The sequence below is a fragment of the Camelus ferus genome, chromosome 6 (assembly GCF_009834535.1).
Source record: "Camelus ferus isolate YT-003-E chromosome 6, BCGSAC_Cfer_1.0, whole genome shotgun sequence".
Lineage (NCBI taxonomy): Eukaryota > Metazoa > Chordata > Mammalia > Artiodactyla > Camelidae > Camelus > Camelus ferus.
In genome coordinates this window covers 47,312,071-47,338,027 of record NC_045701.1, presented here as the reverse complement: position 1 = coordinate 47,338,027, position 25,957 = coordinate 47,312,071, and the positions used below count along the sequence as shown (strand labels likewise).

Sequence of the window (25,957 nt, the reverse complement as noted above, 5' to 3'; positions counted from 1 at the left end):
CAATTAGTAACTGACACATCTACTTTACACAGTTGGATTTAGGGATTATTCTTTTGATTTACCATAATCTATTTGGTAAATTCAAATGAACCCACAAGGTGCAACACTATGTCAAATTTGTTAAAGCTAAGCTAGTTTCTGTCTACTACTGTAGTGAGGAATCTTTGTATAGCTTAGCATAAGTTACTTATAAATACCTCCCCCCCAAATTATAAATGTATTTAAAGATTTATAGATATTGCGATAATATATTTGGCAAAATATTTCTATGGTGATAAATATTTTATTTACTGATAAATTTTTATTTGCTACTAAATAGCAAATAAGGTCAAAATATGTTTTGTGTATAGCAAGTAAAATCATAGTATTTTTTAGTGTTTTATGTTGTAAGAGTGATTATTGTTAATAAATAATAGGGAGTTTAAGAATTCGATTATTTTATCTGAATTTAAATAATCAGGAATTTAAATAAGATTTCAGATCTTTTGAAAATATTAACATTTTAAAAACTTGTCAGGACAGAAACTAGTTTTATCATAATAAAACCAAGGGTTTGTATTTTACGTTAATTCTAGAACGCTGCTTCATCGTTGCCCCAATTTCACTTTTCCGTGAAATTTTCTTTTTCTTTTTGCAATTGTTAAGCATATGAGAGGATAGCCTGGGTTCTCTGGATAAGACAGAGTCAAACAAATTAATTTTATCAAAGCTGAGTATGGACCCGTGGGCCATTTCAGAATCCTGAAAACTTCAGACACAAGGGAGCCTGAATCTATTCAGTTGTTAGCTTTTTCCCGCTGTGCCAGGTACTCAAAAGAGACTGACAACAAAACAAGGAGATGTGGAAAGGCCTTGAGGCACAAGTGAGCAAGACCTGCCACTGTTCAAGGTTTGAGTGGACGTGCCCAGATAAGCCCATCTACCTATCGACATCTGGACACGGTGGGAATACGGCGTGGTGATGGACCACCTTTGGGGGACGTGCACAAAACCCACTTGCACCCCGGAGGCTTCCTGAAGTGAAGCAAATGTAATCTAACGCTGTGGGGAGAGAGGGGATGCAGCTTGCCAGTGTTACCGAGTCCAAACTTGTTTTGCTTGCCACACGACAGGCCAGTAAATCAGGAGATGAGATGTTTGGGCAAGGAGTAGTGACTTTATTTATTTATAAAGCTGGCAGACCGAGAAGATGTCAGACTAATATCCTGGAGAACCATCTTCCCCAAGTCAGAATTCAGGCTTCTTTCATACTAAAAAGTGGAGGGAGTATGGCTGATTGTTGCAAACTTCTTGGTATAGGAATTCTTTTTTGTTGGAATCCTTTGTTTTTGCAGCTGTCCACGTGGATCAGGTCATGGTGCCCCTGTAAAACCTCTAACAAAACAAACATTATTTTTTATTCTGTGGCTTATTATCGTTATATGTCTGAAAAAGTGTTAATAAATATCCTTAAAGGTCAGAGCCTTGAGAATAGGCTCTCCTGTATATCTCAGGCTAAAGGCAACATTCTTTTACAAAATGTACAGAGCTAGCAAGACTAAGCCCAGAAAACAGGGCACAGGGTTAAAGCCAAAGGATCAGGTCTAATATTTGTTCTTTTCTATTACACAAGTGGCCCAGACCAGACTCTCCTCTGACACAAGGCAAAAGCCTAGCACCAAAGTATAAGCAAGAGGAAACTACCCGTGAGGGAGAAGCAGGAGGGTGGCATAGTCAGGCCAGGCCTCCTTAACGCTTATGGTGGAGCAGGTATACTGAGAAAATGCTTTGGAACTACAGGCCTCACCCCATCAAAAGTAATAGCAATCCACCAATGGAGGTATCAAGTTTCTGATCCACTAAAATTAATTCTTGCAACAATGAAACACAAACTTCACTCAGTTCCTGACTAAACTGGTTCACCCGCCATCCTCTCCACTATCTCCTGGGATTCACCTTACAAATGTTGCATTGCTATACATAAAAATAATACTTACATCAGACTCTACTGTTATTTTCTGAACCATTCCTGGCACTAAGTGAAAAATGATGAGAAACAACAAACTTGAATCAAGAGAAAAAAGCAGACCTGGAGCTGGCCCAGGCTGAGATCCAGAAATGGCCCAGATTTTTTTTTTTCCCCAAAATTAGCAAATATAGTCATTTATTTGACTTTCTAATAAGAAAGTCTCGAATTTTTTATGTAAAATGATTATGTTTTACAGGCTGTGAGAGACATTCAAATGTAAACACAAGGTCCCATTGGACCCAGGGAAAATGGAGCATTATTAGGTGTGATAGTCTTGTGCTATAACCAGTGATTAAGTGAAAGTCAACACACAGAAAGCAGAGACCTTCCCTCTCCACTCACCTCCTCTTCAAATTCTTTCCCTAATTTAGGTTAACAACTATATCCTCCAGGCAGAAGACCAGAGGATACCACTCTTGTTTTCTGAATACTTCTTCCTTTAAGAAAGAGTACCCTATTGTTTTATGGAAACTTGCTCTCTTTTTTTCCCTCTCTGATTATATCAGTTGTAAATAAATAAAAATGTGTATATAATTTATAATTGTATATAATATTATGTCATTTATATATATGTAAAATATGTACATATAAAGTTTTCATTGATTCCCTTTTATTGTCCTTGTTTTTCTATCTTTCTTTTCCCCTTTTGTTTTGATTTCTATTTTCCTTGATAACATAGTTCTCTAATACATGGAACTATTTGCTTTTCTATTCATATTTAACAATTAAGTGATACTAGCTATTTTAAAAAGAAGTCTGAGAATGAAAAATACCATATGATATCACTCATATGTGGATTCTAAAAAAAGGAAAAAGACACTAATGAACTTATCCACAAAACGGAAACAGACTCACATAGAGAACAAACTTATGGCTATCAAGGGCAAAGGGGGTGGGGAGGGATAAATTGAGAGTTCGAGATTTGCAAATATTAACTACTACATATAAAATAGATAAACAACAAGTTTCTTTTGTACAGCACAGGGAATTATATTCAATATCTTGTAGTAACCTATAATGAAAAATAATATGAAAACAAGTATCTATATGTAAGATTGAAACACTATGCTGTACACCAGAAACTGACACATTGTAAAATGACTACATTTCCATTAAAAAAAAAAAAAGAAAGAAATCTGAGACTTTTCAATTGATGAGTTCCTTTCATTGGGGAACATGATGCCAGTTATTTCTAAGTCATTTCCCCACAGAGATATCTTCCAATCTTCTGCCTGGAGGATGGAGTTATTCAGCCAAACTAGGGAAGAAATCTGAGGAGGGGGTCAGTGGAGAAGGAGGGTCTCTGTATTCTTGTGTTTACTTTTGCTTACTTACTGTTCAGAGCACAATGCTGTCACACCTAGGAATTCCTGATTTCCCTGGCTCCAATGCTAGTCTTCCTGTAAATCTCCAAATAATAAACCTCATGTTTCTGCCAGAGTTTGTAGGTATGGTTCTTATTGATACTAGGTTGAAAAGCCTTCAGAGGTGCTTGTTGCCTCTCATACTTTAGCCTTTCCCAGAACCTGTAGTTTAAATCCACATTCCCCGCCCTCCCCTTCTCAATGGATAACCCTGGTAAACTAAAGTATAAATTTTATGTGCTTTGTAAAGTATCCACTCATCCATTTGCTTTCCTGCTTCCACAATTATCATACCTCATCAACTTTTGTCTCTTTGTTGTGGAAGCTCTTGATCACTTTATTCTCATTTCAGGGCAGTTTTAGGAGAGAGTTTATTTTTAATCTGACATATTTAACCAGAGTCCTTCCAGACTGATTTCTTACTTGCTTCACTTTTTTTTTTTTTAGCTTATTTTATTACAAGTGAATTTTATGCAACTACCTTGAAAGTGTGTGTGAGTGGATGTATGACAAGTTAGGAAACCCCAAATCTTAGAGACTCGGCCTTAAAATAGGAAGTTTAACTCCTTCTCATTTTTTATGATTATTCTGATTTTGAATTTATTTCTGTAACCTTACTTTATCTTTTTCAATTGATTGTTTTTTCTTTTTACTTTGTTAGTATTTTCTTCCTACTCTTGGACTATTTGAGATATTTTCTTTCTTTTTTCCCTCTGGCTGCAGGCAGTTGCAGATTCTATTACTGTGTTTATATAGGTTACACTTAAATTTTTAAAAGGTATATTTTAACTTTTATATTTCTATCAACGTTCAGATTGATTTCATATTTGTATCCTGCTGTTAAATAATACAAAAATCTTCCTGTATTCCACATCTTTCCCTTTACAGTTATCTTAGATTTTTCTTATGGAGTTTTGCATATTTTTTGTTATGCATCAATAATTATATTGAATCGGATTTAACTTCAATTGCTATATTTCTCAATGCTGTTTCTTATAGTCTATATTTCTATTTTCTTGATTTATCTTATTTTTGAAATTTTCATATTTTTTGACTACATATTCTGTACTGAAGGTGGTAACATGTCTAAGGATACCACTTTCTAAATTTTTAATTTTTATCCTTATATTTTAATGCTAATGGGGGTAGGAGCTATAAGTAAAGTATACTAACTTGTTTATCAACCCAAAGTCCTATTCTGGGTATTTCCCTTTTCAGATACCCTTTCTCAGAGAAATTAAATCTTTAGCTTGTCAACAAATCATGAATCATGGTATTAGCAGCTCCTGAGTTTTTCCCCTGTCTTCCTTCCTGCTTTCCTTCCTTCCCTCTGCCTTTCATTCTTCCTTCCTCCCAGTTATTCTTGCTATGCTAGTTTGTGGAGAGACAATTACTTCAATCTCTAATCTGATTTTCTAGCCTCAAACTGAATCTGAGAATCTTTTCCAGAGAAATCTTTCAGTTTTTTAGGACAGTAGTTCTCAACTGTCAGATCATAGTACTTACTGGAACAGTACTTAAAATACATATTATAGGGAAGAAACTCCAGAAAAGGAAGTTGAAAATGTGAAATTGTCACAGATGCGTGAATATTTTTATGTAATAGAAAACAGTTTCCAGTGATTTTAGTAAAAACCCAGTTGTCTAATGTATAAATGCGTGTAGTAATAGCTTCACTGGACCAGTTAATCTTAAGCAGTTGTGATTACTTACACTGAAAATTACTCTGGAAGCCCTTTATGCTTTAGATAGTTGTTGATTGCTAGCTTTGAGTTTATCAGGGACTTGGGAAGGAAGGGCTGCTTATGGTTTTGGAGAAGGGTTCTTCTTTCCTCTGCTTTGAATGCTCCAAATGAGGCCAGTGCAATATTTTATGGAAAGACTGCTGAGAAGTGATGAGAAACAAAACCAGGGGTGTCCATGGCAGAGCTAAGAGCAGTGGGGAGTCCACTTGAAGTGAAGATGAAGCTGCCAATTAGGATAGCTCAAGGATGATCAAATGGCTCTATTCCCAAAGAGCAGAGAGGAGTCTGTCTTAGAAAAGCCTACAGCCTGACCTTTGGATTACTAGTGCAGAATTTATTATCAGTTTATTTTCTAAATGACTAGATACCGTATTAGAAAATTTAGAAATGAAGAAAAATAGCAGAGAGAGCATTATTGTATGAGACAGCTATCATGCCTCCTCCCCGTCTACGTATATTAAATCTGTGTATAAATAAAGATTAATAGTCTAAGTGTGATGGATTAGTAAAGATAGGTTTCATAGCCACCAAGTGAAGGATAGTAGTACTGTCATTGCCTCTGAGTAGAGAAACAGCTAAAACTAATAACATATAATGTAAAATTAAGCAATAGTACTTATTTTATTGATTTCCTGAATTAGGATTGGACATATTCTAACCCTGGATATTTCTTTAAGATGTGCTGGCACTTTAAGTATTTGTAGCTGGTAAAATGATGTGACTATACTACATTTCAGAGAGGCTGTATGTCTCTCATGAAAGATAAAGCAGGACCTGGTCTTTATAAAAATAAACTCTTTATTAACGGTATCATTGTTACTTAACCTATGTAGAGACTATAAACAATGAGTAGATATTTTAAAACAATTTAAAAATATTTGTTTTAAACACAGGAGGGGAGCTGCTTCTGATTCATCTCTCTGCACAGGTTGTTGATTAGCTTTAATGTCAAATTTGTTTTGAAACTCAGATTGTAACTTTTGGGAAATAGTCAGCAGTTTCAGCTATTGTCCTAAGCTTAGTCTGTACATGGCTGGCCACCTTCATTATATGGCTTCATGTTGTTCTAGCTCTTAGCTGCTTAGAAACATCTATTGTCAAGGTTTGCTGTGTCTTCACCAAGGGTTCGTTGTTTAGTGTTTCTCTTCTGTAGCAAAGATGAAATCAACTCATGTTCTCAAGCTTTTTCTCTTTCTCTGTTCTCTCTCTCCAGACCTTTCAGGTTTTCTTGCTTAAGATGCTGACTTCCAGCTGAAATATATAGAAAAATGTTCTTTTCACTGTGGCGTACCATTCTTGATAACTGAACATTATCAGATATTTCTGATTCTGTTTTCTTATTTCTTCTTAGAAAGGAATTCCTAGCACATACATGCTGCACAGTGGAAGGAACAGTCCTTCTCTTCCACTTAACTGTCTTCTAGCTTGCTCTAATAACTTTCTTCCCTAAAAACAGTTATCCTGTAGATGATAAATCTATTTTTGTTACCATAATCTCTGAATTTAGGCTCAATGACTTTATCTGACCAATTAAAAATAATGGAATTTTAACAGCCATCTTTAGAACTTATTGAACATATAGACCTCTATTTTTCTGCAAATGTATGCTTCTCCCACAATATAATAACAATCTTTGAAATTTCCTTATGATTTAATTAAAAGGTGCTATAATCATTAAGAAAAATTCTGAAGACTTAGAATAGTCTTACCAAGTCCTTTCGGTTTAGTATATAACCATGGGAGGATGGACCTTCAAATTAAGCAAATTGATTTTGAAACATAAATACCAGACTGTAAGGTCCAACTTCAAGTCTTATTAACAGTCTCTCTGGGTGAAGCAGTTGGAAAACAGGGATATTTAGCCACCAGAGCAGTTATAATTAAAATGAATATAAATATAATTATACAGCCTTGTAATTATCTGGTATATAACATTTGAGTTTCCAAATTGCAAATGCAAATAGAAAGCAAATCAACACTGCAAATTCTAATTAGTTATCAGACAGGGACATAAGATGAAAGAGTTCAAACCAAAGAATCTTATGTCAGCAAATTTAATTACCTTCTAATTTTGATCCTGTACTGGAGGTTACTTTGTACCATTGTATGACTTTTCTCGCGTAGTGTTTTTTAACTACTTAGCATTCAGTTCTATCCACTTTCATGAGCCTATGCTTATTCCTTAAATGACTTATAATGGTTCCTCAGAAAATTCCAGAAATGCTCTTATCTGCTTAGTTACTATTCCAGTTGTGAAAAACCTCAACACTGGAACTTATTTCCATTTCTGATTGTGTAGGGAGGGTAAAACTAAGTGTAAAGAAATATTGTTCAAATAGTATTATTTTATAATGATAACGTCTGCTACAATCACTATGTCGTGTATGTGTCACAACATTGGCTGTGGAAGAGTTTTCTCAAAATTACCCATCTATTGTTCTCTTCTTCTTCTGGGAACAAAGGAGGATTTTGCATACCTTGCATTCTTCCAGTTAGAGCCATGATCTGTGATTGCAAGTGACTTGGTCATTTTCTGCTTGGGGCATTTAATTTCTAGTATGAGACCCTTAAATGCTCTCTTCCCTGGCCAGAGTGAAGAAATGGTCACAAATGTCAGGTAGAGCAGCTATAAACAGTAGTGTCTTGCAGCCCTGGTAGTATGACTGTGGATTAGCCCCCCACCCCTACAGTCACCAACCACAGATAGCACATGTAAAGAGAAATAAACTTGTATTATCTGAAACTGGTGAGAATTGGAGGTTGGTTGTTAAAAGAGCATAACCCAGCCTATTCTCATCAATGTGCTATCTTATTTTAATTGCTTTAATGTAAATGGCACACCAAACCTGAGAGATATTATTCTCCTTTTGCAGATGAGGACACAAACTGCAAAAGTTAAAAGGACATTTTCTCAAGGATTTTGAGCCTGTAAGAATAATAAATGGTAGTAAATCTGAGCCCACTACTCTTCCTGTTCTTCCAACTGCACTGTACTCAGTTGTGAAAATGACTGCAGTGTGCTTTCTATCAGAACTGTACTGGTTTGCTGGATTATACAGGGTTACACAAGGAGCAATTCAGGAAAGGCAGGGAACAGAGCTGCAGTGATTTTTAGTATTCAGTTTTAGTCTAGCCAGAGAGAAAACATCTGCTGTCTTCATTGCTGCTGTAGCTGTTGGAGGTGCTCTCCTTAGGGTGGTGCTTAGCCTGAGGGGGGAAAACCAGCTGAATGTGCTTAGAAGGATTTGTTCTCTCTGAGGTTTAGAAGGTGACATTGGTATATCTTTCTTTATAGGGATGCAAACAGAAAGGTGAATGACTTTAATATTGCTTGTTGCTTCATGTTGCTCAGTTTGAGGGACAGTGACATAATTTTAAGATTCTCTTTTATCACAGAATTTGTGGTCAGGCCATGTTCTGGTATTTGATCTAGAAAGAGAATGACCGTAAGCATATTTCAAGTGCTGTGCTAATTTCACACAGTGCACATCGTTTATTGGCAGAGACTAAGAGTTGTAAAGAAAGTTTTAGAGGGGAAAGTTTATCTTGAGTATTTGAGAATAGTGGTTAGTTGTGCGAGACCAGGAATCAGATTATGATTCAGGTGACCTTGGAAAAGTTATGTAGCTTCTATTCAGATACCTTATCTGTTAAAAGAGAAACAATAGAGTTTGGTGAGTTTTAATGATATATTATATGTGAAACACTTAACAGAGTGTGTGGGACAAAGAAAGCACTAAGATAATGTTGGAACGAAAGTTTTTCCGAGTTTTCAACCAATTGAGTGTGAGATACAGACCTTTGTGTTAGATTAGGAATCAAATTTATTATCTTCTTTAATACTGGCATTTGAATTGGAGAGCTCAACTTAGACAAGAGGCCACCATTGGTATTGTAATTTAATTGAGCCAATTCATTGTATTAGCTTTTGTTAGGAGATATTATGGTAACAAACTATTCCAAATATCTGTGGCTTACAAAAGCAAAGATTTACTTCCTGTTTCCATTGCGGGTTGGCTGTAGGTTGTTTCAGGCTCTGCTCTGTGTCTTCTTTATTCCAGGATTTACAATGACTATACAGGCACAATTCAGGACATTATTAGGCTAGTAACAGAGAGAAATTTAAAAAGTGGTAAGCCGTGCAATATCGTTGCTTGGAGGTAGCATGTGCCACTTCCACAGATGCATCACTGGCCAAAACAAGCCATACGACAAGCCTGATATCAGTGTGCAGAGATGTACAATCTCTCTCTAAAGAAGAAGCCATCAACATTTTTACAAATATATGGTCTATTAGAGTCCACACTTTGGGTGTAAATATTTATTACCTTTCCTTCCACAAAGAAAGTACACGCACCCTCTCCCCAAGAGCAACATCAGTCATGGAATCACATTCGGGGGCTATGAGTAATTATTGTTGCATCAGTGGCTTTGCTCATCTGGAGAACTGTGAACCCTAAAGGGAATTTTATCTGCTTCCCAAACGATCTTTTTATTTATAGAATGGAATGGGTCAGGGTAACCCTAATAAACACTAATTCAGAAAAGAGAAGTGTGTGACATGCTCAGAAGTCACTGCTCCACAGTAATTTTGAAGTTCCTCTGTGTAGATGTCATTAGGGCCCCCCATACTCAGGATGTGTGGAATATACTTGTTTAGGCCTCTGCTCCCTAAAAGTCTCTTTCTTTTTCAATCTGACTCATGGCTGTTTTAGAAGGACAACTCTCTCAAAAATATGATCAGCCTCTTGTATATTTGATACCATTTAGCTCTGCCTATAGTGATACACATAGCCCTTTACAACAAATGCCTCTTTCTTTAGATTTAATTAAGGGCTACTTGAATCTCCCTTGGGAGAGCCAAACCTTTAGTGTATTTCCTTCAAGCCATTTGTCCAACTAAAATGATTTAATGGATACTGCATTAACCAATTCAGAGGATTTAAAATGATTTTTATAACTTCTCTTTGCTGTTGTCTTGCCACTGAGTTGAGATTTTTGTAGACCTTTGTATTTTTCAGTTTTATCTGTGTGATGGTTGGAAGTGAAAAGCAGTTGCATTTTCCAACTGTGAAAGTCACAGAATTTCTAGATTTTCTAAACTCCCTTTTAATCTCTTTGCAAACTAGCTAATTCTTTCCTGAACTCATCTCTTTCTTATAGATTTTTAAAATCAAATTAGTCAGAGAAACTAACCACACAGCCAACTTCTGTTTTCCCACTTTATCTAAATCCACAAGCTCATTAGGTACAGTTATTAATAGAAAACAGTTTTGCCAGATGTTTGCCACTGCAGAACATGAGTCTTCATCTTTCTTGGCTCTAATAATAGTTGGTTGGCTGTCCACTGTCTAGTCCCAGAGCCAGTGCCATACATTTTCGAATTTTTACTGCAGTTCCCTAATTATCATTACCACTTGCTGAATTAGCCACCTTTTTCTAGGCTGTGCTATAGTAATAAGCACACCCCAAATTTTTAATGGCTTAGCGCAATAAAAGTTGGCTGACATGACATGACAACTATGGTCTGGCTGTGGCTCTGGTTTCTGTCTCTTTCATTTCAGAATCCAGGCCAAGGAGCAGGGGCATTATCAGGCTTACTTCAGAGAGAGTGAGAGAAAAAAAAAGATAAATCACCACATAATGGCTCTTAAAACTTCTGCTTAGAAGTGGCACAGTCATGATCCCTTGTGTTCTATTGGATTTAGCAAATCACATTGGCAAACCTGGCATCAGTAGGTAGGAATATGTAATACCTTCAGTTGGTGAGAGGGGTGAATGTTTTCAGAATGATATAATTTATGACAGTCCCATTCAGTGACAAATACATGCTTCTGAAATGAATGGGCAGTGCTATTTGGAAAAAAACAATACAATCTATCTCATCTACCCATTCAGTCATAATTTGTGGAACAGAGAAATTACAGGACTTCTCTATAGCACAGGGAATCTCTGCCTGAAAGTTCTTGGCACATGAAAGAGGGACAGGTGAGGAGAACACACACTGCATAAGGCAGGCAGTTCTGAGATACAGAGAGAGAGACAAAAGGCTGGGTCACGCCTGTGCAGAGACCTCTTACACGTTGGCCCCACACAAAGGTATCAAGCAGCTACCTGCCTTAGTCCCTCCTTCTTTGATGAGGAGGAGTAAGAGGGCAACCATCAGTGATACTTCAAAACTCTTCCCTCTCCTGGAGTGGAGTGGAAGTTCCTTCCTCTCTTACAGAAGCATATTTTCCACTACTTCCCAGATAATTGCCCCCTTGTCTCTTTGAACCTAACAGCTAATGCTATGGATAGCCAGTGTCTGGTGTTCTCTCTCGGTGGAGCCTATTTTTATCAAGATGCTTCTTCAATAACAGCTGCTTGTTTATAGGATCCAGGGTGAGCATCTCAGCTTTGCCCCCAGAAATCTCTGAAATGGGGCCTGAGTGAGACATTAACAAATGAACTGTTAAACATGCTTTACTATGAATGAAAAAATTGTGTTTATTTTATTTCCCACCTTAGAGTATGCCTAGCCAAGTTGTTCCGTAAAACTGAATTAAAGACTAGACAACAAGCCCAAATGTCAACATGTCTTAATATGCTTCCAGGAATGTAAGACTGTTCATGTGACCTTAGTGTTCTATTCCTTCTGTGTATTCTTAATCATTTATAGCAGGTCAATTTGGGTTTTCAGTCTTTCATGTGTTTCTTAGATTGTTCGTTGTTTTAATTCTCTACTATGTGGTAGAGAGGCTAGAATATAATGTCTGCTTTCCTTTTTTACCCCTTTGCTCTTGGTCCCACACATTTGTCTTCCTATTATATTTCTTTAGACTCTCCTTTGAAGTATGTTCAATGATGAGATATGAAGACACTAAGATGTAAATCTTATCATCCCAAGACTATCATATTGGATAATTCTACACAGAGCATAACCTAGACCAGGATATTACCTTTTTTTTTTTTTTGTCTGTTATGGATCTTTGTAAGATGGTTTATCTCCAATGTGTCTTACTTAGAAATCTAACTGTATAAATTTTCTGACCATAGTCCCCCAGGAAATATATAGTTATGCTTTCTCAGATAAAAGCAAAACAAAAGAAAAGTATCACATGCAAGAAAAACAGCAGCAAAAAGTGTTGCCTTGAAACAATCAAATGTTGCTTGAAGTAGTTTAGACTGATCTTAGTCCTCCCTTCTGAAATTTTTCTGAGTTTTCTTCAGCCACCTGGCTGTCTCTGTTTTCAAGCTGAGGGTTCCCAGTTGCACTTATTACAGACTCTCTCTCTGCGGTTTTGAGTGCTTTTCAATAGTCTTTTGGATCTGGATTGTCCCTATGAGTATAATTTTACTTTATTTTTTTCTGTGATCTTGTTTCCCTTTCTTCTTTACATCTCTTTGGGGCCCCCCACCCGTATTAATAACATAATACACACGAGTCTGACTTTATTTCCTTTTATTGGATTTTACCATCCCACTGTACTATTCTGAAAGCCAGATTCAATTTAATTTTAAAACTACTAGGGTTTCTTACTGATATTCTGAGCAAACATGAATTCTTTAGTCAGAGAATTAAAACATATAATCATTAATAATATTTTTATTTTTTCTTCTATCTCAATCTAAGAAGAATACCTCAACCTAGAAAGAGTCTGTATTTCTCAGCTGGCTGACAAAAACAGTAACTCCACTATGATGGCTGCAGTGCCCAGGTCTTTAAAATCAAAAGCCTTTCTCAGGGCTTGATTGATTAACCATGATGACCCAACTTGAGATCATTGTCTAGAAGTCAGTAGCAAACCACATGAAGCTGAGAAGTTAGAATCTTTAGTTTCTTCTTTGTTCTTATGTGACGTTCACTACATCGACAAAGAAACAACAACTGAGGCAACGTTCCAGTTCATTAAAGTTTAACAGTGATGATAGATTGCAAAATCACCAGATGTCTTTACTCCTGTGCCCACATACTGTTTGACTATGCGGTTTTTCTCACCTAGAGTGGTAGATTTTATTTGCCCTCTCTTTGAACTTGAGCTTTCTTTATTAATTATTTTGCCTAATAGAATGTGGGGAATTAATGGCACCAGTTCTGAGTCTTAGCCTTGAGAAAGCAAGTTCTTATTCACTTGGGCTCCTACCTCTAACATGAGAACAGTCCCCCCTACTTGAGTGGTAAGAGATGCATCCACGAGAGATGACAACATTACAGACCAGCCAGCAGTCAGCCTAGCCAGAGAGAACCCAGTCAAAATTAGCAGAGAGTCAGCCTTACCTATACCTGATACAGACACATGATTTAGATCAGGGTGGACTCCCAGCTGACCTCCCAAAGAGGTTCTTATTAAACCTAATAGTTATGTTTAAACTGTTGACTTTTGGGTAGCTTGTTATACAGCAATATGGTGACAGCTGATAATTAATACAGAGGATCATGTGCTAGAGCTCTGTGGTCTGCCAAGGATTATGCAATATGCCCTTTGTAATTTAAGCTGTGGGACTATAGCCCTTGTTGAAAACAGAATACAATAATTTCGTTTGGTAGTACCTTTAAAACCTGCATACAGAAGTCCGGCCAATTTTGATGTAAGCCTTAATTGAAATTAAATGACTACCTGTCTCAGTCTCATCTTCAGTGTGAGAAGAGGCCAGGTTGTATCAGGGGTATAGTCAGATCCATGTCTGATTTTCCAACAGCTAGTGGTCCCTCTTCCTAAAGCATACATCTATTGAAACTAGATTCAGTCCTGCAGAAACCCACCATTACATCATAAAAAATGTTTTATTCTTTCCTATGTGCCATTTGGTCCCTTAATTTCCTGCTTTATCCCTGTTTGAAAGGTTTCCCCCCCACCCCATGTTTTGGTCATTCTGACTCAGGCTAAATAATCATACCTCCCCTGAGTGCTGAGTCAATAGAAAATACGAACAGGAGACAGGTAGGAATTAGGTATGTCTAGATTGGATAATATAGCTTGAACTCGGGGCCAAATCCAGCTTTGTACATTTTGTACCATAAATTAGAGTTACGTATTCAACCCGTCACTGGTGGAACAGTTGGTTTCCTCTACTATTTGGGACAACAAGTTAATACAAATCAAAAAGTTAATATTCAGGAAGTGGCAGAGGGAGCATCCACTACTTGTAAGTAGGCACTTCAGAGAGAGAGAACAAACAGCATAGTGGTTGAGCAATGACCTTCAACATGTTAACCTAGTCAAGTAGATAGTGGATTCAGAATCTTATAAGTTGAAGCCACATTAGATTTTCATTGAGTTTCACAAAACATGATAGTGACGTTGGACACAATATAATAATTTATCATAAAAAATAGTTTGCTAATTTGTAATTGGGACATGCAGAAAGCCAATATGTGGATGTGGAATTCATTGGTGCTGTTTTCTGGGCATGGATTTCACCCCCATTAAACTGGGAATAGTTCTATGACTTGCTTTGACCAATGAAATGTGAGAGAAAGAATATAGGCTACTTCCCAGTTAGAGCCTTTCAGCGCAGTGTGTGATTCAGTAGATCCCTTCCCATTCTTTAGGACTCTTGAAGCATGTGAGAATATAGAATTTCCTTCAGCGAAGGCCCCTGTTGGAGTAAATCCTTCTAATGAATCATATTGAACATATAACCTGAGTAAGACATTTAAAACCTTTGTTTAAACCATGGAGATTTCAGGGTTGTTTGTTACTGTAGCATAAGCTGTTTTTCAATTCCATAAACAATATCTAAAGGCATTGTAAATGACTGATAACATAGGTTTTTGTTATGTTAGTACTCACTTAGAGTGGTTTTAGTGTTTTGTCATTAGAGGCTGGAATGATGGCATTCTACGGTTTTCAGTGCAGAAAACCAAAGCTTTGCAGTAACTGGGAAGGGAGATAATGTACTTAATGAGAACTTAACTCTAAGAAAATAAATTGGAATAAAGTGGTAGTGTGTATTAGTGCACATTAGTTGTTAACCGTATTTGACAAGGAATTGCAAAGAAGAAGCGAGCACAGAATTTACTGTCATTGTCTCAAAGGTTGGTTAGAGAGTAGGGAACAATCAGAAATGTGGGGATTTATAGGACTGGAAAGGTAACTGCTTCTTAACCTCAAATAATAAAAGATAAAATGGAGAAATTCTTTGATCAATAAAGATAGATTAAATCTCAGGCACAAGGCAATATTTAAATCAAGAGAATGGCTGATACATCCATTTTGTTAAAACCTCTCCATCAACTAACATGTCTCAGTGTAAAGGTCCAACTAAGAAGGTGGTTTCAATAAATCTTTTTAATTAGAAAAAAAATAGCTCTAGGAAGAGAGACTAAATACATGGTTCTTTCACTAGAGTCTGACAGGTTGCAGAGACATACAATAAAACTGAGAAAAGAGTCAAGGATATGAGAAAACAAAGAGATATTTTTAAAATCTGGTAAGTCTAGAAAAGATTGTGTGTGCAGTAATTGGTACATGGGATATATTTGATTCAACTAAGTAAGAAGCCCATGAAAGTTTTTCAGAGATGGTACTGCCAAAGAAACTATGATGGAAATTAAGAAATTCTAAAATTATCTCTCCAAGACCTAAAATGACTATTGAATCCCCAGCATTCTCCAAGTAGTAAATAGGATGAGAACATTGTTCAGCCTATAAAGATGACTTTTTTTCCCCTAATGTCCAATGTATGTATCTAAGTAGAATAATGAGACGAATTATCACCCAAAGGACATAATCACAGATCAAGTAGAACAATGAATGAGAAGCTCCTTCTAAGGAACAGAATTGTGAATTAATGAAGAAACATTTTCCTTCCAACAGGAGGGAGTCTGTGAATGTCTGACAGAAGGATTGCAGAATGTTACAACAAGTGGCTATAGGGCATATTTCCCATTCTTCCATTTTCCAAGGTGAGTCTTTATTGTAGTTATATTATCTCTGTTCCTCCATTGTACACAGGGTACATGGGGACCACTTATTTGGTTTAGGTCTCCTGATCAAGGAATATGAGTGATCCCATCCTCACACCATATATGAAAGTAACTTCCATGTGGAATAAATATCCAAAGTTTAAAAGAGATTCTGTTTATAATTAAGATCTAGGTTTTTTTTGGTCCAAAATTCTCAAATTAATAAGAATTTGACTTTGGGCATTTTAAATGGAACATTTTGAGGATAAGGATCAAAAGGATGAATAATTGACTGTTGGGATTAATGATGCTTGCTCACAGTAGTGGCATGAGTGATGTGATACAGGAAAATAATTAGTCTCTAGGGTTAATCCTAACCCTTTTAGGTACCTAAATTCATCAATCATTGTTTAAATTCACCAACTATTTCCAGTTGGGTGAGAAAATAAGTTGCCCTAGATATTGCTTCATTAAGTACATGTGGAATGGAATAAAGGGGGATGTGATATACTTTAAAGCATTTAATATTAAACATCAAGAAGATCTGACTGGTAGATTGAATATATGCTTTATATACTCCCATACCAGAGGATGAATTAACATAGGAGTATGTTTAGAAATAAAATATCAACTATGATATAGTTTTATAGAAGCCATATAGGAAAAAAAAAAAACCTTGTAAACACTGTGCTAATGACTCACATACAAATGCAGCTTTAGACTACAAACAGCTGCTTTTGGAAAAATCAACCTTGAAGAGGTTTATGCTTTGTTTGCCTAAAGCTAAATTATCTTGCTGCAAAGCTCAGGAAAAAAAATAAAGTAACATTTTGTAGGTATCGGCATAACTTCTGGCACGTTAATCTGTCACTGAGACTTGAATAAATGTCATTTGATTCTCTGTTGGGGGTTATGATAGCCTTTAACAGAAACATGTTTAGATTAGACAAACCAGAGGACAAGAGCATACAGTATGTTGAGACAGAGTGTTTTTATGCTGAAAATATTTCCATAAATGGAAGACTTTTTGAGAACTTAAGCCAATCTATTTTAAGGTCCCTATGCTATTATTTTTTTTCTTTTAGGAATCAGAATAGTTTAAACCAAAAACTTTCTTTTAAAGAATAAAAACATAACCAATGTTTAGATATTCAATATAATCAAGTTTACATGACAAGTCAAGCCTGCTTCTTCATTTCCATTTGTCCCTACTGTTGTCCTCTCTTTCTTCTCTGTCATCAGTTATTCTCCTCAAGGAAATTTCCCAATATTGCACAAGTATGTTATAAATCCCTTAACTACACTTAACATACCCCTTTAGCTACCTCTCCATTTTGCTCACGTTTATGGCAAAATTCTTCAAAATGTCTGTACTTACTATCACCACTTTCCTTAATCCATCTAGGTTTTTGTGTCTGTCCATGCACAAATACTACTGGTTTCAAGATCCCATCAATAACTTCCATGTTGTTAAATCTAATGATAAATTCTTAAACCATGTCTAATTGGACTTAGCAGCATTTGACACAAATAACCATAATAACTCCTCCTTGAAACACTTTCTTCACCTGACCTCCAGAAAATCTTTTGTTCTTCTTCCTGTGACACTGAGTACTCTCTTAAAAGAGATACTAAAATATCCTTCTGATTTCTCTTCTCTTCTCTGACCTCTAAACATTAGATTTGCACAAGGCTCAATCCTTGAATATCTTTTCTTCATCAATAGGAATTATCTGATTTCATTCAATGATATGCATGTACATCTCATCTGTATGGTGATGACATCAAATTTATGTCCTCAGTAATAACTCTTCTTTGAACTTCAAACACATAAATTCCACTTGCAGTCTTACAGGGATCTCAAACTTAATGTATCTAAAACAATTCTTGATTTTTACCGTGAAACCCTCTATTCTTCTCAATTCAAAAACAGCAGTTCTGGGGGATTGCCAAGATGGCAGAGTAGAAGGACACATAGCTCATCCTTTCCCACAAATACACCAAAAATTACACCCATAGATGGAACAATTCACACAGAATATCTACTGAACTTAGGCAGAATATCTCTTACTTCGGAAATACAAGAAGATTATGCACAAACATGGTTAGGAGGAAAAAAAGAAAAAGAAAAAGGAAATGGGTGAGGGATCTGCCCTGCAGGGAGTGAATAGCGAAGGAGGAAAATCGCCCTCACTTTGGGAAGCCCCCTCTCCAGAGGGGAGGTCAGCAGGGACAGAAAGAGAGCTTCCAAGGCTTGGAGGAGAAAGCAGCAGACGTTTGACACAGAACTGAGCGAAGCCAGCAGAAAGGGTCCCTGTGATACCTAGCCCAAGATGTGAGCCAGTTGGGGCAAGCCAGGAGGGGCTGCTGGAGTTTGGGCTTCCATAGAGAAATCTGGGGAGAGGACTGGGGCTGACTGAGCAGAGACAGCCTCATGGGGCTGGAGTGTGGTGCAGGCTGTGGCTGGAAGTGTGTGCAGAACAGAACAGCCAGGGACCTCCATAAAAGTCACAACTGCTGGTGTGCATGGTGGGGAGGGTTGCAACACAGCCAGGCTATAGCTGCCATCTCTGCTAGCCCAGCAGACGTTGCTCTGCACAATTATTGGTGCACATTCTCATGAGAAGAGAGGAGGGGTTCAGACATAGCCATCAACCTGGCTTGTTTGAGAGACTTAATCCCTTGTATGCAGCTCCCGGATGGAGGTGGGGCTGAAACCTGAATCCATACCTAGGGGACCTGCAGATTCCCAGGCAGGACTGAGACTGATTCTGTACCCTGGCAGTGGTGACAGATTTGCTCTGCTGGTGCCTGTATGGACCCATGTCTCCAAGATGAATGAGCTAAGTTCTGGCACATAGTGGGGGTGGGTTTGGCATTAGCAGCAGGCCTGTGTACTGTACACAGACATAGGGCTGGGGTCTGTGCTGACCCTGTAGTGCATGGTGGATCCAGGTGTGTGACTGCATGCTCACTTGAAGACTATGAATAGGAATGTAGAATACTATATAAAGGAAATAGAAACTGTAAAGAGGAGACAATTAAAATCAGAAAACTCAATTGCTGAGATAAGGGCTGAGCTCAAGGCAGTCAAAAGCAGACTAGATAATTCAGAAGAATAAGTAGTGATTTAGGAGGCAGGATAACAGAAATCACCCAATCAGAACAGCAGACAGAAAAACAGTATAAAACAGTTATAGTAATGGGTTAACATACTGGAGAAACAGGGTAACCACGAATGAAAGGCAAATAATAGTCACAAAAACCAAAAAGAAACCAACCTAATAAAAAAGAAAATTATCAAATGACACACACACACAAATAAATAAAACAAAACAAAAAGAAAGGAACAAAGAAACACCAAATCAACTGGAAAACAAAGTTCAAAATGGCAATAAACACACATCTATCACTAATTACTGTAAATGTCAATGGACTAAATGCTTTGATCAGAAGACATAAAGTGGCAGATTGGATAATAAAACAAGAACCTACAATATGCTGCCTACAAGAGACCCATTTTAGGCTGAAGACACACATAGATGGAAAGTGAGAGGATGGAAAAATATTTCATACAAATGGAAATGACAAGAAAGAGAGACTAGCAATACTCTTGTCAGACAAAATAGACTTTAAAATAAAGGCCATAAAGAAAGATAAAGAAAAAAACTATATGATGATAAACGGAGTGATACAAGAAGAGGATATTACACTTGTTAACATATATACACCCAATATAAAAGCACCCAAATATAGAAAACAAATATTAACAGACATAAAGGGAGAATTTGATGGGAACACAATAATGGTAGGTGACTTTAACACGCTAGTAACATCACTGGACAGGTCTTCCAGACAGAAAATCAATAAGGCAATGGAGATACAAAATGACACAATAGAACAGTTGGACTTGGTTGATATTTTTAGGGCATTACATCCCCCCCCAAAATAATATACATTCTTTTCAAGTGCACATGGAACATTCTCTAGTACAGACCATATACTCATACACAAAAGAAGCCTCAACAAATTTAAGAGAATAGAAATGATTTCAAGCATCTTTTCTGATCACAATGGCATGAAACTAGAAATCAACCACAGAAAAACAAAGGAGAAAAAACCAGCTACCTGGAGACTAAACAACATGCTACCAAAAACAAACAAACAAACAAACAAAAACAATGGGTCAGTAATGAAATCAAAGAAGAAATTAATAATACTTTGATACAAATGGCAATGAAAACAGAACAACACAAAATTTATGGGATACAGCAAAAGCAGTACTAAAAAGGAAGTTCATAGTGATAAAAGCCTTCCTCAAAATATAAGAACAATCTCAAGTAAACAACCTAACTTACCACGTAAAAGAATTAGAAAAAGAAGAACAAACAAAACCTAAGTCAGCAGAAGAAAAGAAATAATAAAGATCAAGGGAGGAAATAAATAAAATAGAGACTAATAAAATGTTTTTAACTTAATCAAACCAAGAGCTGGTTTTCTGAAGAGTAAACAAAATTGACAAACTTCTGGCCAGGCTCACCAAGAAGTAAAGAGAGAGAACAAAAATAAACAAAATAAGACAGGAAAATGGAAAAATTACAACCAGCACCACAGATATTCAAAAAACTATAAGAGAATACTATGAACAACTATTTGGCAATAAACTGGATAACCTAGAAGAAATGGACAAGTTTCTAGAAACATACAGTCCACCAAAACTGAATCAAGAAGAAATAGGTCATTTGAACAGACTGATCACTAGAAGTAAAGTAGAATCAGCAATAAAAAACCTCCCTGCAAACAAAAGTCCAGAAACAGATGGCTTCACAAGGGAATTTGACCAAACATACAAAGAACTCATATTGATCAAACTCTTCCAAAAGATTGAAGGGAAGGGTATACCCCCAAACTCATTCTATGAAGCCACCATCACCTTGATATAAAAGCCAGAGAAAGATACTATCAAAAAAGAAAGCTATAGGACAATATCCTTGGTGAACATAGATGCAAAAATCCTCAACAAAATAATTATCAAATGGAATCCAACAACACATAAAAAAGCATTATACACTATGATCAAGTTGGGTTCATCCCAGGAACACAAAGATGGTTCAATATATACACACCACATCAACAAGAGAAAGGACAAAAATGATATGATCATCTCAATAGATGCAGAAAAAGCATTTGATAAAATTTAGTGCCCATTTATGATAAAAACCCTTACCAAAGTGAGTATAGAGGGAACATATCTCAACATAATAAAAGCTATTTGACAAATCCACAGCCAACATAATACTCAGGGGTGAAAGGTTGAAAGCCTTCCCGCTAAAATCTGGAACAAGACAAGGATGCCTATTGTTACCACTTCTATTCAGCATAGTATTTAAAGTCCTAGCCATAGCAATCAGGCAAGAAAAATACAATAGGGATCCAAATTGGAAGACAAGAGGTAAAATTGTCACTATATGTAGATGATATGATACTATATATAGAAAACTTGAAAGGCTCCACACAAAAACTACTAGAGCTGCTAGAAGTATTTGGCAAGGTTGCAGGATACAAGATTAACATACAGAAATCAGTTGCATTTCTTTACCCTAATAATGAAATATCAGAAAGAGAAAGTAAAGAAACAATCCCTTTTAAAAATGCATACAAAAAAAAAATAAAATGCTTAGGAATAAACCTCATCAAGGAGGTGAAAGGCTTATATGCGAAGAACTATAAAACATTGATTAAGGAAATTAAAGATGACTTAAAGAAATGGAAAGATACCCCATGCTCTTGGAGTAGAAGAATTGATATTGTTAAAATGGCCATAGTACCCAAAGCAATCTACAGATTTAATGTGATCCCTATCAAATTACCCATGACATTTTTCACATAACTAAAAGAAATAATCCTAAAACCTATATGGAATCACACAAGACCAAGAATTGCCAAAGCAATACTGAAGAAAAAGAACAAAGCTGGAGGAATAACCCTCCCAGACTTCAGACAATACTATAGAGCTACAGTAATCAAAACAGTGTGCTATTGGCACAAAAACAGACATATGAATCAATGGAACAGAATAGAGAGTCCAGAAATAGACCTACAGACTTAGTCAATTAATCCTTGACAAAGGAGGCAAGAATATACAATGGAGAAAAGACAGTCTCTTCACGAAGTGGTGTTGGGAAAAGTGGACAGCCACATGTAAATCAATGAAGTTACAATACTTCCTCACACCATAAACAAAAATAAACTCAAAATGACTTAAGGACAAATATAAGACAAGACATGATAAACCTCCTAAAGAAAACATAGGCAAAACATTTTTTGACATAAATCTTAGCAATGTTCTCTTAGGTCAGTCTACCCGAGCTATAGAAGTAAAAGCAAAAATAAACAAATAGTACCTAATTAAACTTACAAGCTTTTGCACAGCAAAGGAAACCATAAGCAAAACAAAATGACAACCTGTGGAATGGGAGAAAATATATTTCAAATGATGCAACTGACAAGGGCTTAATTTCCAGAATATATAAACAGCCCATACAACTTAACAACAACAACAACAACAACAACACCCAATCCAAAAATGGGCAGAGGATCTAAACAAGCAATTCTCTAATGAAGACATACAAATGGCCAATAGGCACATGAAAAAAATGCTCAGTATTGCTAATTATCATAGAAATGAAAATCAAAACTGTGATGAGGTATCACCCCACACCAATCAGAATGGACATCATTAAAAAGTCCACAAATCATAAATGCTGGAGAGGATGCGGAGAAAAGGGAACCCTCCTACACTGTTGGTGGGAATGTAGTTTGGTGCAGCCATTATGGAAAACAGAATGGAGATGCCTTAAAAAACTAAAAATAGACTTACCATATGATCCAGCAGTCCTGGGATTGATCTGGAGGAAACTCAAATTCGAAAAGACACATGCACCCCAGTGTTCATAGCAGCACTATTTACCATAGTGACTGAATAAAGAAGCTGTGGTATATTTATACAATGGAATACTACTCAGCCATAAAAATAATAAAATAATGCCATTTGCACATGGATGAAGCTGGAGATCCTCATTCTAAGTGAAGTAAGCCAGAAAGAGAAAGAAAAATACCATATGATATCACTCATATGTGGAATCTAAAAAAAAAGGGAAAAAAAGAAGACACCAATGAACTTACCTACAAATCAGAAACAGACACACAGACAAAGTAAACAAACTTATGGCAATTGGAGGGAAAGGTGGTGGGGAAGGGATAAATTGGAAATTAAAGGTTTTCAGATATTAACTACTATATACAAAATAAATACAAACAGATTTCTTCTGTATGGTACAGGGAACTGCATTCAATATTTTACAGTAACCTATAATGAAAAAAGAATATGAAAACTAATATGTGTATGTATATGTGTGACTGAAACATTAAACTGACACAACATTGTAAACTAACTGTATTTCAACTAAAAAATTAGCTCCATTGTTCCAAATGCTTAGGCCAAAACCCTAGAGCAAGCTATAACTCCTCTTTTTCTCTCATGTGGCAGCAAAACTTGGCTTTGTCCTTAAAATAGATCAAAATCCTAACCGTGTTATCCCATCTCTAATCCTTGCAACCCTTGTCCAGGCTGCCATTATCTCTAATCTAAATTACTGCAATAGTAATTTTCCTGCTTCAACTTTTGTTGACCTACATTCTTGTTCCTTATATTTGTTATGCTCACCATGTCTTCTTTCTCTAAGAAGAATGGAAAAATCCACATGATTCAGTTCCTGACTTCCTTCAGGTCTTTACGCAAATGTCTTATTATCAGAAAGAACTTTCCTACTCCTTTACGTAAAACAACACCTTATTGAGTATTACTCCTATATCTCTTTACTCTACTGAAGTCTCATTATAGCGCTTTTAACTTCTTGAGATACTACTCATTCATTCATTCATTCATTCATTCATTCATTCGGTTTTTGTCTGTCATACTTCCCTAAAATGTAGATTCCATGAGAGAGACAGAATTTCTCAGTTTTGTCTACTGTTGTGCCTGGAACACTGACTGGCATGTGGTGTATGCTCAATAAATATCTATTGAAATGATCCCAAAGTTAACTTAATTTCCAGTAGGGTCTAGTTGCACAAAATGATATACTTAACTTTAAGATTTTTGTTTTAACTCTCAGTATCCTTTAAAATCCAACTGCCACAATGTATATTTGTCCTTCATGGGTATGTCTGACCTATAACCTTGTACTCTGCTGGAAAGGGTTTAACATGGGATGAAATGATGTGACCCTGTAGAGACAGTCAGATAAACCAAACCAAATGACCAGTAGGGTGATCTGTTGCAGCCAGATCGTAGTCAAAACAAGGGCACAGACACGTTTCAATTTGCATGTTTCAATTTGATCTTTAGTACTGATTTCTATTCAGTCACTTTTCCCTAATCATTCTTGATTCATTTGTGCTTCAAGTTTGATTAAAATCAAGTTCACATTTGAATTTAAAACTTTCATACCTGTTTTATTTTAGAATTTTAAATGGCGTGAGTATGAGGCAATTGCATGTATACAGATATCCTCTGATTACATTAATTTATTGTCATGTACCTGTAAAAAATTTACTTTTTCAAATTATTCCTAACAAAAATTGCAAAGCAATAATACCTTTCTAGGACTCTCAAATGTGAGAGGAAGCAAAAACATTCTATTTATAAAGTTGTTTGTCCACTTAAAATATTTATATGCAATGTGGCAGTTCATTCACTTACAATGATTCACCTCAGTGAATAATTTAGTGACTTCAGGATTTGTTTACTTTCCCTATATTACATAAATATAATGATAGCTATGAGGAGGTATTAAATATGCCATTTCAATTTAATTTACTGGTTTTCAGTGGACTTTCAACTCCCCAAAATGAATATTTTAATCCTTATAGTTATAGCAATCTTTAAAATGTTTTACATTATAGGAGTATTTTTAAAATGTATCTGATATGACCAGCTATATAATCTACTTTTTAATACTCAGGATATTAAAATGCACTGTAACTTCTTTCAGATTTTTGGTTTGTAAAACATCAATATATCTTTTGTTTTTCTTCTTCGTATTTTGGATAATGGTATGATACAGATAGGCTGTGGAGTTTTGCCATTAGTAAAACTGAAGTTCTTTAGTGAATATTCAGAAGCTCCAGACTTTTAAAGTCGTGATGACATATCTTCCCCTCATTCCTAATTTCAGGTGGTGATAGATTTAATTTAATTTAGTTTCTAGACCTGGCAGGGAGATGGCATGGAGACACATGCCGTAAGTTATTCACCCTGTGGAGATAACAAATGGCTCATTAAGTACAGCATATTTAATTATGGAATCATGGAGTGGAAGAGACTTTTGAGGGCTTCTAGTTTAACCTTTCTTCCAACCCAGGAACTTTTGTCAACATGCCAGATGGAAGGTTTTTTAGCCACTGCTAAAACTGTGCAGTGTTGAAGATTCCACAGTTTTTAAGGGGAAACCCATTACATTCGGGACAAAGAGAATGATTAGAAAATTCTTACTCACATTTATCTAACAGATGCTCCTTTAAAATTCAGTCTCTTGGCCCCTGTTGTACAACACAGTATCTAGTAGTCTTTTCTTTTACCTAACAATCTTTCAGATGTTTTAGTCTGCTGTTGTATCTCCTTATGTTTTCTGTTCTCCAAATTAAGTCCTAAAAATCAGCTTGCTTGTGAAAATAATGTATTTACATAATGATAAAAAAATAAATAAAAAGAGAGAGTCACAACCAGGAAAAATACGTGACTATAAAGGCAGTGCAACAATGGGAAGAGCATAAGTATAGAAAGTCTACATGCTTTGATGATCTCTATGATTGATCTTGAATTTCAGTTCTCTACTTTCCAATAAACAAAGTGAAAGTGGATGATATGGTCACTTACATTAATTTC

The 25,957-nt window shown here is 36.2% G+C and overlaps 1 long non-coding RNA gene across 1 annotated transcript in view; it reads left to right on the top strand.

Moving 5' to 3' along the window:
* LOC116664255 overlaps positions 1 to 25,957 on the top strand; it is a 575,010-nt gene that overhangs the window by 259,242 nt on the left and 289,811 nt on the right. Inside the window, exon 7 of the long non-coding RNA XR_004320675.1 lies at positions 15,920 to 16,008. This is a non-coding gene — a long non-coding RNA (uncharacterized LOC116664255). The remainder of the gene's footprint in view (positions 1 to 15,919; positions 16,009 to 25,957) is intronic.